This window comes from Triticum urartu, chromosome 3A, assembly GCF_056163025.1.
Source record: "Triticum urartu cultivar PI428250 chromosome 3A, HENAU_Tu73, whole genome shotgun sequence".
In the NCBI taxonomy this organism is placed as follows: domain Eukaryota; kingdom Viridiplantae; phylum Streptophyta; class Magnoliopsida; order Poales; family Poaceae; genus Triticum; species Triticum urartu.
Window position 1 is genome coordinate 29,479,282 of NC_141875.1, and position 12,332 is coordinate 29,491,613.

At 49.4% G+C, this 12,332-nt stretch overlaps 1 pseudogene; it reads right to left on the minus strand.

The window, feature by feature from the left end:
• Positions 1 to 675: 675 nt before the first annotated feature.
• LOC147978169 (uncharacterized) lies at positions 676 to 4,489 on the minus strand (annotated as a pseudogene).
• Between the last annotated feature and the right edge of the window lie 7,843 nt (positions 4,490 to 12,332).

A 12,332-nucleotide genomic window follows, 5' to 3' on the forward strand; every position in this document is an offset into this window, starting at 1 on the left:
AATTAATATTAACGGCGCACCCCTGGTGCGCCATTAGTATATCAGACAGTAGTGGCACACTAGGCAGTGCGCTATTATTATGTCCCATGGTGCACCACTAGTATGCCTCCAGGGGGCCATATTTACCTTCTGCTCTGGGTTACTAATGGCGCACTAACAGACAATGCGCCACTAATATTTTTACAGTAGTGCGCCACTAATGTGATGTATGGTGCGCCACTAGTATGAATATTAGAATTTTTTTTCTTTTCTGATATTTGCACAAGTTACAAAATATATTACTGCACCGAATATAGACAGCACCACACAACAACAGGAGATTAATCGAATATAATAGAAGATTAGTCTCTGAATACAATTCATCATATTACCTAGTCTCCGAATTCAAAATACCGAACAAAGTTAGAACATTACAAGTCTCGAGACCGCGAGTAGCGAGTTTGTCTTCACATTACAAGTCGATATCGATCATCTAAAGTACCATCACGTAGAAGGGAGTTGTGGTCATCACGAGTAGCATCATCGCGATGAAACTAGTCTTCATGTGGTTTCTCCTCCACTCCCTCCTCTCTAGCTTCCGCCTCCGCCCTAGTTGTGTACCCTTTGTAACTGTTACCGCTGAAATGCTGAACCTGTCTCCGACACTCCTCCCAGTCAACGTAGACTTTGGGAATCTTACCCTTGTACACGACATACAACGGCATCACTATGCACTAGCCAAACAAAACGTTAGTAGCAATTCACAGACAATACATAAGCAATACATAAGCAATACATAAGCAACAAAAGGATCGGAAGAGAAAAGCAAGACATTAATAGGATGATTCATGGTCCTACTAATAAATAGCATCGATTACATATAAGTTGAGCGACTGTCCAAACCAAAGAGACATACAAGTTCATTCAAGTTTAATTACAACATGAGCTAATCGATATTTCAGAACTACACATAGCATCACTACTTTCGACTCCACTCAGGGACCGGAGCGTGGATGAAGCCGCCGTCTGTCGTGATGGTCATGAAATCACGGGCGTTGTCAGCCTGCATTTGTAGCATTGTTTCTATCTCACTGTTGGACGGTTGATATCTGAGGTAGAACTGCCCCGAGGTATGAAGGACATCGTGATGGATGATTTCCGCAAACTCTGACTGGATGCGAAAGAATTCTTGTCTGATGTCCGCGTCCTGGATTGACGACAAGCTTGCGGCCGAATCTTTGAGATGTTTTGGTAGGAGAAGGTGATTATGATCTCGTACGATCGCCCGCATGTGACGGAGGGCGTAGTAGGCATCCTTCTCACCGCCAGGCGGCTGCTTGACGCAGGGGAACGTCGTTTTGTGGGCGAACATGTGCTTGCCGTACCTACGAATTGGCCTGCTGAAGGTGCCTCTAGATCTGGCGTAGCCGGGGAGAACATCATCAAAAACTTTCTTGATATTTGTGTAGTCTTTCTTCGACTGACGGTCCGAGTCGAAATACGTGGCCATGGAATATTTCGGGCTTAAGAGGATGAGTGTGCAATGTGTGTCACTGCACAAAACACGGAATGTTAGGAAAAAAACGATCGAAATCTAAGTAATCATATGTTACGGGGCGGTGAGGGGATGACTTACTCGGGAATGTAAGGCACGAGGAAGTTATCCTTATCTGGGTTTGTCGAATGACGCCTTCGAGGTATGAACTCGCGACTTGTCGGTCCCCAGCGCTGCCCAAGATCCTGGCACGCATGTAGAAGGGGTCGACTATCACGATGTCCGGGGTCTTGTCTCTAATGATCCGCATCTCCATACTCAGCGAAAATAGCCGAACGAAGGTGTAGTGCAGCGGATGAAGGTGAAACATAGCGAAGATGTCATCAAACCGTAGGACGATCATACACTCGATGGCGCTACCCACAAAGCCTTTGCCCTCTGGCACCCTGGCCATGAAAACCGGGTATGCCACATCATTCTCTCGGAGATGCCGCTTCTCCAAAGAAAGAACACTGTCATGCAGACTCCGCATAGCGCCGGTTGTAGCATTGAGAAGATTAGTCGGTAGCATCGGCCTACCCGCCACATGCACCCTCCTCGAGATATCCTTAGGTGAAGGTGGCCCGTCCTGAGCATGGATCGTACTCGGTGCCGGCTGGCTCCCACCCTTGTTACTCTTTCTTTTCCGTCCCTTCTTCTTCTACTGTAATGGGATCTAGTTCTGCTCATAGACAGCCTTGTTGAGTGTGTTGGGGCTGATAATATTTCGCACCTCGGCTATCTCAGGGTCGGTGAAGGCGGCAGCTAGAGGCGTCTCCTGAGAACTGAACGCCAGACGACGCCTGTTGCAACTGGGTTTCTCCGTGGTACTAGCTAGATCGTCTTTTGTAGGGTTGGGTTCTTGAGAAGGAGGCCCCAAGAATTCGTCACCGTACCCATGTTCGTTGATGTACTTATCGACGTTGGTAAATGTACCGTCGTTGTCGTCGTCGGCGTCGTCCGTATCCTGTGCCATATGCATGTCCGGATCATGTGCCATATCCATGTCCGACATGTCCGGTAGCGTTGCAGGGGTCTTGCCATGGCTTGGCGCTGGCACGACTGGCGATGTTGTCTGCGGGGTGGTGTCCCCCGCCCCCAAACGAATCTGGCTCTTCGGCCAAAGCATGGGCCAGCTTATGCAGGCGCTAAGGGTCATCACACTACTAGGAAAAAGCCTAGCAGTAGCGCGGGTGCCTGCGCTACTACTACGACGTTACAGCTAACCAGTAGTAGTAGCATAGTGCATCCCGCGCTACTAGTACGTGTGTTAGTGGTAGCGCGGGTTCGACACGCGCTACTACTAACTATCTGTAGCGCATGACTGTGACCCGCGCTACTACTATTAATTTCAAAAAGAAAAAAAATCTTGACCACGTGCATGTTGTCAATGGTGTCAATGGTTCGATCCAGCGACGACAAGGGTCGCCGGAGGTGCGGACGGGCAACGGAGACCGGATCCAGCGAGGACTGTTGTAGTGGGACCGGATCCAGTGGAGAGGAGTGCAAGACGATGGTGTGAGGGTCCTCTTCATGGCCAAGGCAGAGAGCTCCTCGTTGGCCATGTCGACAACCTACGCAGGCATGGGCATGGGAGGTGAGTAAAATCGGAGGGACATGGAGAGGGAAAAGAGAAACAAGGAAGAAAAGAATGAGATGGAGGGCGCACCGGGGCTCGTCGTTGGTGGTGAGGTGGTCTGTCGTGGTGGCATGCAGATGCGGGGAAGACCAGCAAGCTTCGGGACGCCAGTGGCGCGAGGCGGCCTCCCTCTTTTGGCGCCATGCATGGAGGAGGAGGTGTGCAGCAACATGGGAGAGCCTATGGAGAGAGAGGGGGAGAGTGAGGGACAGAGGAGGGATTCGGCCGAGGATATGGGGACTTCACCTACCTCGTACTTAGTAGTAGCGAGGGGTATAAAACCACGCTACTACTATCAACTTAGTAGTAGCGCGGGTTTATAACCCTCGCTACTACTATGGCATGTCCCCGGGGGCACGGTAGAGACCGCTTAGCAGTAGCGAGGGTTAAAAACCCGCGCTAATACTATCAACTTAGTAGTAGCGAGGGGTAAAAACCCGCGCTGCTAGTAAGTAGCAGTAGCGAGGGTTATAAACCCTCGCTACTAGTAAGCGTCTGCGTATAAGCTTTTCCCTAGTAGTGTCACATCATCTTCGTCAGCCCCATGGGGTCGATACGGAGGTAACATGTCGTCGAAGCCTGGCAGCACCCGAACCAGTTGAACCCTATAAAAGGTGGGTGGCATCTGATTGCCGTGGAACACGCGGCTGCCCAGTTGAACGATTCTGCCCTTGGCGACATCGACCAACTGGTCATTCACGAAGTGTAGGAGAGTGCACGGAACGTCGGCAGCGCCCTGTGAAAACATGTAGGGCATCAGGGATGCCCAGTCAAAGGCAAGGAGATGAAGTCATCGGCCGAGAGGCTTAATTAGTTACCGTGATGGCGTCGAGCTCGGCTAATGTTGAGGCACCGCCAAGGGCGGGCGTGCAAGTGACGGAGGGGCCGCTTGCTGCCGAGGTGCCAGCCGGCATATTCTTCCCACACCTGGGCGTATTAAGCTGCAATGCCAGCGCCGCCGCGGGAGACACCAATGCCGCCTCCGCCGGAGACACCAATGGTGCCGCCGGCGCGTTGCGCGAGTTGTTGCCCCTGAAGCTGGGAATCGAGGGCGGCCCTTGTTGGCCGCCCGCAATCCACGCCTGCAGCCCAGAAACCAAGGTAGGCATAATGGCGGTGATCATCGCTCCCAGTTGGTCTCTCACTTGCTCTTCGACGATCTCCGGAATCCGCGCCACTTGTCCCTTGAGTTGTTGAACCTCGCGCTCCTGGCTTTCCAAGCTGGTCTGTCTCTCCTTTCGCCCAGCGGTATAGTACTCCGACCATTTCGTGGACAAGCCTTTGCTGGCCACACGACCAGCTGACGTCGGCTTACTGAGCTTATCCTTGTTTTTCATTACGTTCAACGCCCTATTTAAAGGGGTGTCGAAAGGGGAGCTCTGAGATGACCCCGCGCTACTGCTTTTAGTGTCCCGTGGAAGGATCGTGAACCATTTAGAAATTTGTCTTCATTAATTAGAATGCAACCATATGGAGCTAATTACGCGGGGGTGTATTCCTTACCAGAACACGCTCAGGCGCCTTGGTCTTCAGATCCGTGGTAAGCTCCTTGGTTACCAGGTCAATATTGTACCGGGCCCTGACATAGTTCCTAGTATGCTTGTCACAGTATTTCTCGAAGAGGGGCGGTAGGCCTTGCTCGGCACGTTCCGCGTCCTCCTTGTCCCATATAGGTTCGTCCACTCTGTAACCGCCAGGACCGAGTTTGTGGACCCTAAGTTCAAGTCCCGCATCTCTTTCCCCCCACTGACTTGATTCCGCAGATGCGTTGATCTCGCACTTGATCTTGAACTCCCGGTAGTCATCTTCGCTGATCGAAGGATTTTTCTCCTTGATCTTCACATAACTATCACCTTTTTCAATCATGCTCTTCACTGAGGCTCTGCAAGTAGCCAGGGCCTTGCTCATCTTCGTGAGAGCGGCACTGTCCACTTTATTCCCTGAGAGGCATGTGTTTGCGAAGCCACCGGGGAACTTGTATCGTTCGTACAGCTTCGTGAAGAGGAGGTTGTGCAAATTCCCTCGGTCACGATGCCTTAGATTCTCGGTGTTGATCGAGACGGTGCTCCGGAGAATGCACCCGAGCTGTCCCGCGTACCCCTTAACTATTTCTTTGGGTGTCGTTGGATGCCCCTTGGAGGACACTTCAGTAAATTCCTCCTTGACGGTGCCGAGCACGTTCGGGCGCCGGTCCTTCCGTTGCATCTTCGGTTGGCTACCATCTGTGCATGCGCCACCATCATCAGTGGTGGCATCCTCGGCAGCACCATCAGTGGTGTTATCCCCGACGCCACTAGGGGTTGTGAAGTCGGGATCGGTGTCTTCCGCGGCGTCCTCATAGCGGTGAGGTTCTTCCTCCATCTCCTGGGACAGCTCCCAGAATGCCCTGCCCAAACCGCCGGCGTCATCATTGTGGGCCATGTTTCGCTCTAAATAGGAAAAAAATTGGTCAAAAAGTTGGTTATTGTCAAGGAACAAGATCATGGTCTCCTCATTTAGGGTTTGTCGACACCGAGGCATCCAAAAAGCTAAGCTTTTATCATTTAGGGTTTGTCGACGCCGAGGCACCCTAATAGCCTAAGCTTTCATCATTTAGGTTTTTATCGACACCGAGGCACTCTAAAAGCCAAGGTTTTATCATTTAGGGTTTGTCGACGCTGAGGCCCATGCATAACACAGGAGGCAGTTGATCCTACTTAATTAAGTACTAAGATACCCCGGCCCATGCATTAGTCGTAAGTACCCCATACGTCCTATTTTTAGCAAAGTCATCCTAAATTCACGGAAAATTTCAGCATGACCTTTGCTGAAAATAGGAAATATGGAGTACCAGAATTTGCTGGAACAGAAGTTAATCTACATTCTGGTAAACTCAAGGTCCTCTCGGGGTACCTGCAAAATCATCACGACACGATGGTCGGAGACAAAACCCAGCAAACTAGCACCACAATGTGCCTCTACTTTCATATGGAGGTGTTGCAACAACGTATATACTTTATCACATTATAAGTCCTCACACCATCAACTATGACGAAATCTGAGAGTATAAGTCTGGTTACATTCACCCAAGTCCAAACATAAAATTATGTCCAACATAGTACAGCCCACTTTGATAATTTCATAGGATTTAATATACCGAAAAAACCTAACAAGTGATATGTATTTTAAGTATCTACAGAACAGCCTCTAAAATTTTCATGTTGTAACTTTACTTTAATACCACCTCAAAATACTGTACCCAGGAACATATATTTCGGGACAGCAAACTAAACTGATAGCTGCTCTCAAACCGTACATCCAAACGACACAAATAAATACTATAAAGAAACCTTGAAACTTTATCTAAAACTTATGTAAAGGGTCCAACTCAAAATTCTGGGCCTAGCTAACTCATTTTTCAGATAAAAGCTTGTTGTCCAGATTTGACAGTGCAGTTTTTAACCGAACCAAGTTCAGATTACAGCCACAGTCACTCCAGTTTTTAACCCAATACGAATCACAGATAAAAAAATTCTGGAGTTATGCTCACAACAGAAATATATGCGTAGGTGTGCAATGACAAAATTCTGGAGTTATGCTATGCAATCTAGAATGTAGTCTAAGGGGAACTAACTAGCAGCAGCTCATCTAGAACACATGTGAGTACTTCAATGGAAATAGCAACATCAGGAAGAAAAGAAGGAACATTGTCCCACAGTAGCAACAGCAGGTGTTCAATTAGTCAAGCAGCAGGAACACAAGGCTGGGCGCGGCCCGAGCGTAGTGGAGGCGCTGTCGTGGTGCGGTGAGCGCGCCTGGGCGCGGCCAGGGGCCGAGGGGAGCACGGCCATGGGGGGCAGCAACCAGGAGCTAGGGCGCGGTGGTGCGATAGTCTACTGAGACGAAATCGAAGGGGGGAATGGGAACCGGTGCAGGTCACCGAGAGGAAGACGATGGCGAGCTTGTGCGGGGCCGGGGTTGACGAGGTGACGCGGATCGACGGTGAGGATGCAGTGGCCGTAGGTGAAAAAAGACCTCGATCCGCATGATGCACAGTCATCGAGCTCGAACGGGTGGCCATAGATGACGTAGAAGAACACTGCAGAGCTCCTGGACTCCTTGGTGGGGTGCGGGGACGATGCGATGACGGCGACGACCTAGTCGGGTGAAGCAGCGCGAGGGGAGGGGAAGTGGGGAGGTGCTAGGGTTTGCACAGGGGTCTGGTCGGCCTTATCCAACAGGGGAGCCGGAGCGGGTGTGGAGCGGGCGCGGGGGTCGTCGGAGCGGGTGTGGCAAGGGAGGGAAGGGGGATCTGGCAAGGGAGAGGGAAGGGGGATCGGGCGAAGGGGTATCCAGCTAGAGGGGGGACTGTTAGTAATGGCGCATCATCTAGGGGTGCGCCATAAAAACACTGATAGCAATGGTGCACCATCCTCTGGTGCACCATTAGTAACTTTTTTTTCTGATAGCAATGGCGCACCCTCCTCTAGTGCGCCATTAGTAACTTTTTTTCATTATTTTTTGTTGCATCTAATAATTTATTTTTTTAATCAAATTTTTTATTTTCATGAGGACTAGAACAGAACATATCATCAAATATCATCAAATTTGTTTTTTTTAATATCATCAAATTTGTTATTTAAAAATATCATCAACATTTTTTGGATTTTTAGTTGCATTCATTTGTGAATTGGTAAAACATTTACGAATATGAACAAATATCATCAAATTTGAAGAATATTCATGAATTCAAAAAGTTTCCCATGAAATTTAAAAATATTCATGAGTTCAAAAAATATTAACAAATTCAATATTCATGAGGACTAGAACAGAAGAAATATCATTTCAAAATGTCAAAATACAATCGAGAAATGAAGACTACGATTTAAATACAATCGATATTAGCTAGCAATCTTTTCACAATCTTCTTGCCCTTCTTTTTCGCAAATGGAGTTCTTCTGTTGAACGGACGTCCTTTAGGTAGGGTGGTCCTGCTTCTTCTTGTGGTGTATGGCACTTCATCGTCGTCGTCATGTTCCATCTTCGGGTCGCCGTACTTTTCGAAGTCTTGCTCATTGGCGACTCCATCCATTCCGATGATCTTCCTTTTGCCTCTCCTCACGACAACATGACTGGGCTTTGACGGGTCGGTAATGAAGAAGCATTGGTCCACTTGGGAAGCCAGTACCCATGGCTCATTTTTCGCGGTGACGTTTGCGCCCGTGGTCTTGGATTTGGCTTCGGTTATAACCATGGTGGTGAAATACCGGTCTTCTTTTATGACGCTCTTGGCCCATCTAACACGGAACATCGGGACCTTCTCTCCAGTGTAGCTCAGCTCCCAGATCTCCTTGATCCTTCCGTAATATCTGTCCTTGTCGTTACCGGTGTAGGATTCACTCGTTACCCCAGAGTTCTGATAACAATCACTCTTCATGTCCTTGTCCTCTGAGTAGAATGTGTAGCCGCTGATATCATACGCCTCATAGGTCATCAGGTTGTGCTCGACGCCTTGTGACAAGGCGAATAAGAGTTTTTCTTCCGCGGAAGAATCCTCATGCAAAGGGTACGATAGAAGCTTCTCCTTGAACCAACGCGTGAAACATGATTTGTGCTCTTTGATTATATCTCTGTTCGTCCTCCGTTGGCCTCGGTAATTGTACGTCTTCTCAATAAAGGTTTTGTGCTCTACCACCCAAGGATCGACCACGTCTATGTGTGGTAGCGCGACTAGGTTTGCTGTTTCAAAGTCGGCGAGTCGACCCTCGAAGTCAGCATGCATTTCGCGGCGACCCTCGCGGTGACCCCATCCAGCAAGCCTGCCGAGGTGCCTGTTGACGGGCAGACCAACGGGGTTCTCGATGCCTAGATAATTCGTGTAGTAGGAGATGCACTCTTTGGTCAGAAAGCCCCTGGCTATGCTTCCCTCTGGATGTGACATGTTGCGAATGTATCCTTTGATGACACCATGCATCCTTTCGAACGGTATCATGCTGTGAAGGAACGTCGGCCCGAGTTGGATGATATCCTCCATGATATGGACCAGCAGATGCAATATAACATCGAAGAATGCGGGCGGGAAGTACATCTCAAGCTCGCATAGTATCACCATGATATCTTCCTGTAGCCTTCTGAGTTTCCTCATGCCAACCGACTTCCGAGAGATGACGTCAAAAAAGTTGCATAGGCCAAATAGCGTTTCACGGCCGTGCGCGTCCATGATCCCACGGATTGCAACTGGAAGTATCTGCGTCATCAGCACGTGACAGTCATGAGACTTCATCCCACTGAACTTCTGCTTCGCTGAGTCTAGGTATCTGCTTATCTTCCCTACGTAACCATAAGGAAGTTTTACTCCTACGAGGCAGGTGAAAAACTGCTCGATCTCCTCCTGACTTAGAGTGAAGCACGGGGGAGGGTAGTCATTTCCGGTCTTCTTGGCCTTTTTGCCTTTGCGACGACTTTCCGTGTCCTGCTTCGCCTCATCATCATCATCATCATCTAGCGTGAAGCTCCTCCCTGATGCCCATTGATTTCAAGTCTGCCCTTGCTTTCGGCCCATCTTTGGTCCTCTCTGGCATGTTGAGTAGGGTACCAAGCAGACTCTCGCACATGTTCTTCATGATATTCATGACATCAAGGCTGTGAGGAACACGGTGGATCTTCCTGTACGGCAATTCCCAGAAAACAGACCTCGTTTTCCATACCTTCAGCAGTGGCTCTGGCGCCTTTTGCTTCTTTCCCGGCAGTGGGCAATATTTCCAATTTTTCAAAAGCTCGTCTATTTCCTCGCCGCTCCTCGTACGCGGGCGTCTTCGGGGTTCGGTTTCACCATCGAACAGATCCTTGCATTTTCTCCATGGGTCATTGTCGCGAAGCCACCTTCGATGTCCCATCAACACGGTTTTCAAAGACCCAGGATCTCTATCTAGCTGGCAATACGTTGTGTCATCCATGCACCTGACGCATCCAGAAAATCCGTGGACCACCTACCCCGCGAGATATCCGTAACCGAGATAGTCATGCACCGTCGCAGCTCTCATAGGGAAATATTCTTTCTCTGCGGCGTCCCACGTATTGGCTGGCGTTTTCCACAGCGTGTCTAGCTCCTCTTTCAGCAGCCCCAGATACAGATTGATGTCGTTCCCTAGTTGTTTCGGCCCTTCAATTATCATACTCATGTGAATGTACTACCTCTTCATGCACAACCATGGGGGAAGGTTGTACATCCACACAAACACAGGCCAGGTCCTACGTGTGCTTCTCTGGCTGCCAAACGGATTGACTCCATCGGTGCTCGCGCCCAGCACGATGTTCCTTGGATCGTCCCCAAATTCTGGGTGTTCGAAGTTCAATGCTTGCCACTGGCTCGCATCCTTAGGGTGACTCGGCATCTTGTCTTTTTTATTTATCTTCGGATCATTTCCGTCATCTTCTCGCTTCTTCTCCTCCCTATCCTCGTGCCAATGCAGAAGCTTTGCTAGCTTAGGGTTCATGAAATATCGCTGCAGACGAGGAGTGATCAGAAAGTACCACACCACTTTTCGAGGAGCTTTCTTCCTCTTCTTGTATCAAGTGACGCCGCACACCAGACATATGGTAGACTCCGCGTGCTCGTCCCGATAAATGATGCAATTGTTCATGCACACATGGTATTTCACGTGCGGTAAATGCAGAGGACACACGATTTTCTTCGCCTCCTCGAAACTGGTCGGGCACTTGTTCCCCTTGGGAAGACGTTCGTGCTAGAATGACATGTTCTTGTCGAAGCATGCGTCGGTCATTTTGTGTTTTACCTTCATATCCAGAGCCATGAGCGTTACTTTCAGGCGGGTATCCTTGGGCCTGCATCCTACATACAATGGAGTAACCGCGTCTATCTCCAGTTGATCCAGCTTGGCTTTCTCTTGGGCGGCAACTCTTGCATTATCCGTCTACTTGAGAATCAGCTCTTGAATATGAGGGTCCTGCACCCAGCCCATCGATGGTCCATCGTCGTCTGATCCGGCATCTTCATCTTCATGATCATGCCCTTCGTCTTGATCTTCCTCACCATCATGTCTGGCATCACCATCGTGATCATGTCCTCAAGATTCTTCGTCTTCTCGCCCGCCCTCGCCGCGGTGGTTGTCTTGCTGCCCTTCCTCATTTCTTGCCCGGCCCCCATGGACGACTTCATAGTCTGTCAGGACCCGATCCTAAGTCACACCGATCTAGCATCTAACACTTCATATCACTTTGTGGCCTCACGCACGGTAATCCCACGGGTGCCACCTTACCTGGCCCGGGACCGTTTGCGCCTTTTGGATCACGTATATGACAGTGTGGCTAGCATCCATATGACAGAGAACCCGGGCCGACATGGCTAGTCGTGAACCCAAAGCGGCACTAACCTATGGGGACAGGCATACATGAATCACATCGAGCATGTCAGTCATCAGCGAGTGAATCCGGGCTGTGCACTGGGCTGGCAGGACTCCGGGGAATCCGGGCTGTAGTAGGCTAGGCAGGACTCCGGATGTCACCGCGTGACATTTCCCCGAAGGGACAGACATAGGAACGAAGTGAAACACATGCCGGCCAGTCAAATGTCCTGAGCAGTAGTGCTGGGCTAACAGGACTCCGGTGAACCAGGCTGTAGCAGACTACTATGGCTCATGGAAGCACTAGACTACATTTCCCCATAAGAGAGGCTACCAAGGATAAACAACTAGATTGTCGGATCCCACACATACCAAGCATTTCAATCATACACACAATATGCTCGATATGTGCAAATACAACATGGCATCACAACATAACTCTACGACTCAAGTATTTATTCATTAGGCTCCGAGCAGCGAGATATTACAAACATGGGTCTCATGACCCAACAATCATAGCATACAAATCAAAGCACATGCGGAAGCTTAACATGTCTGAGTACAGACATCTACAAATAAAAAAGGCTAAGAAGCCTGACTATCTACCAGATCCTACCGACGGCACAAGATCGTAGCTGAGGTATCAAGCTAAATGTCGGAGTCCACGTGGAACTACTAGCGAGACTGAAGTCTCTCTGCAAAACATAAATTAAGCAAACGTGAGTACAAATGTACCCAGCAAGACTTACATCAGAACTATCTACATATGCATCGTTATCAATAAAGGGGGTGGTGGAGTTTAACTGCAGCAAGCCAGCTTTGACTCAGTGGCTAACAT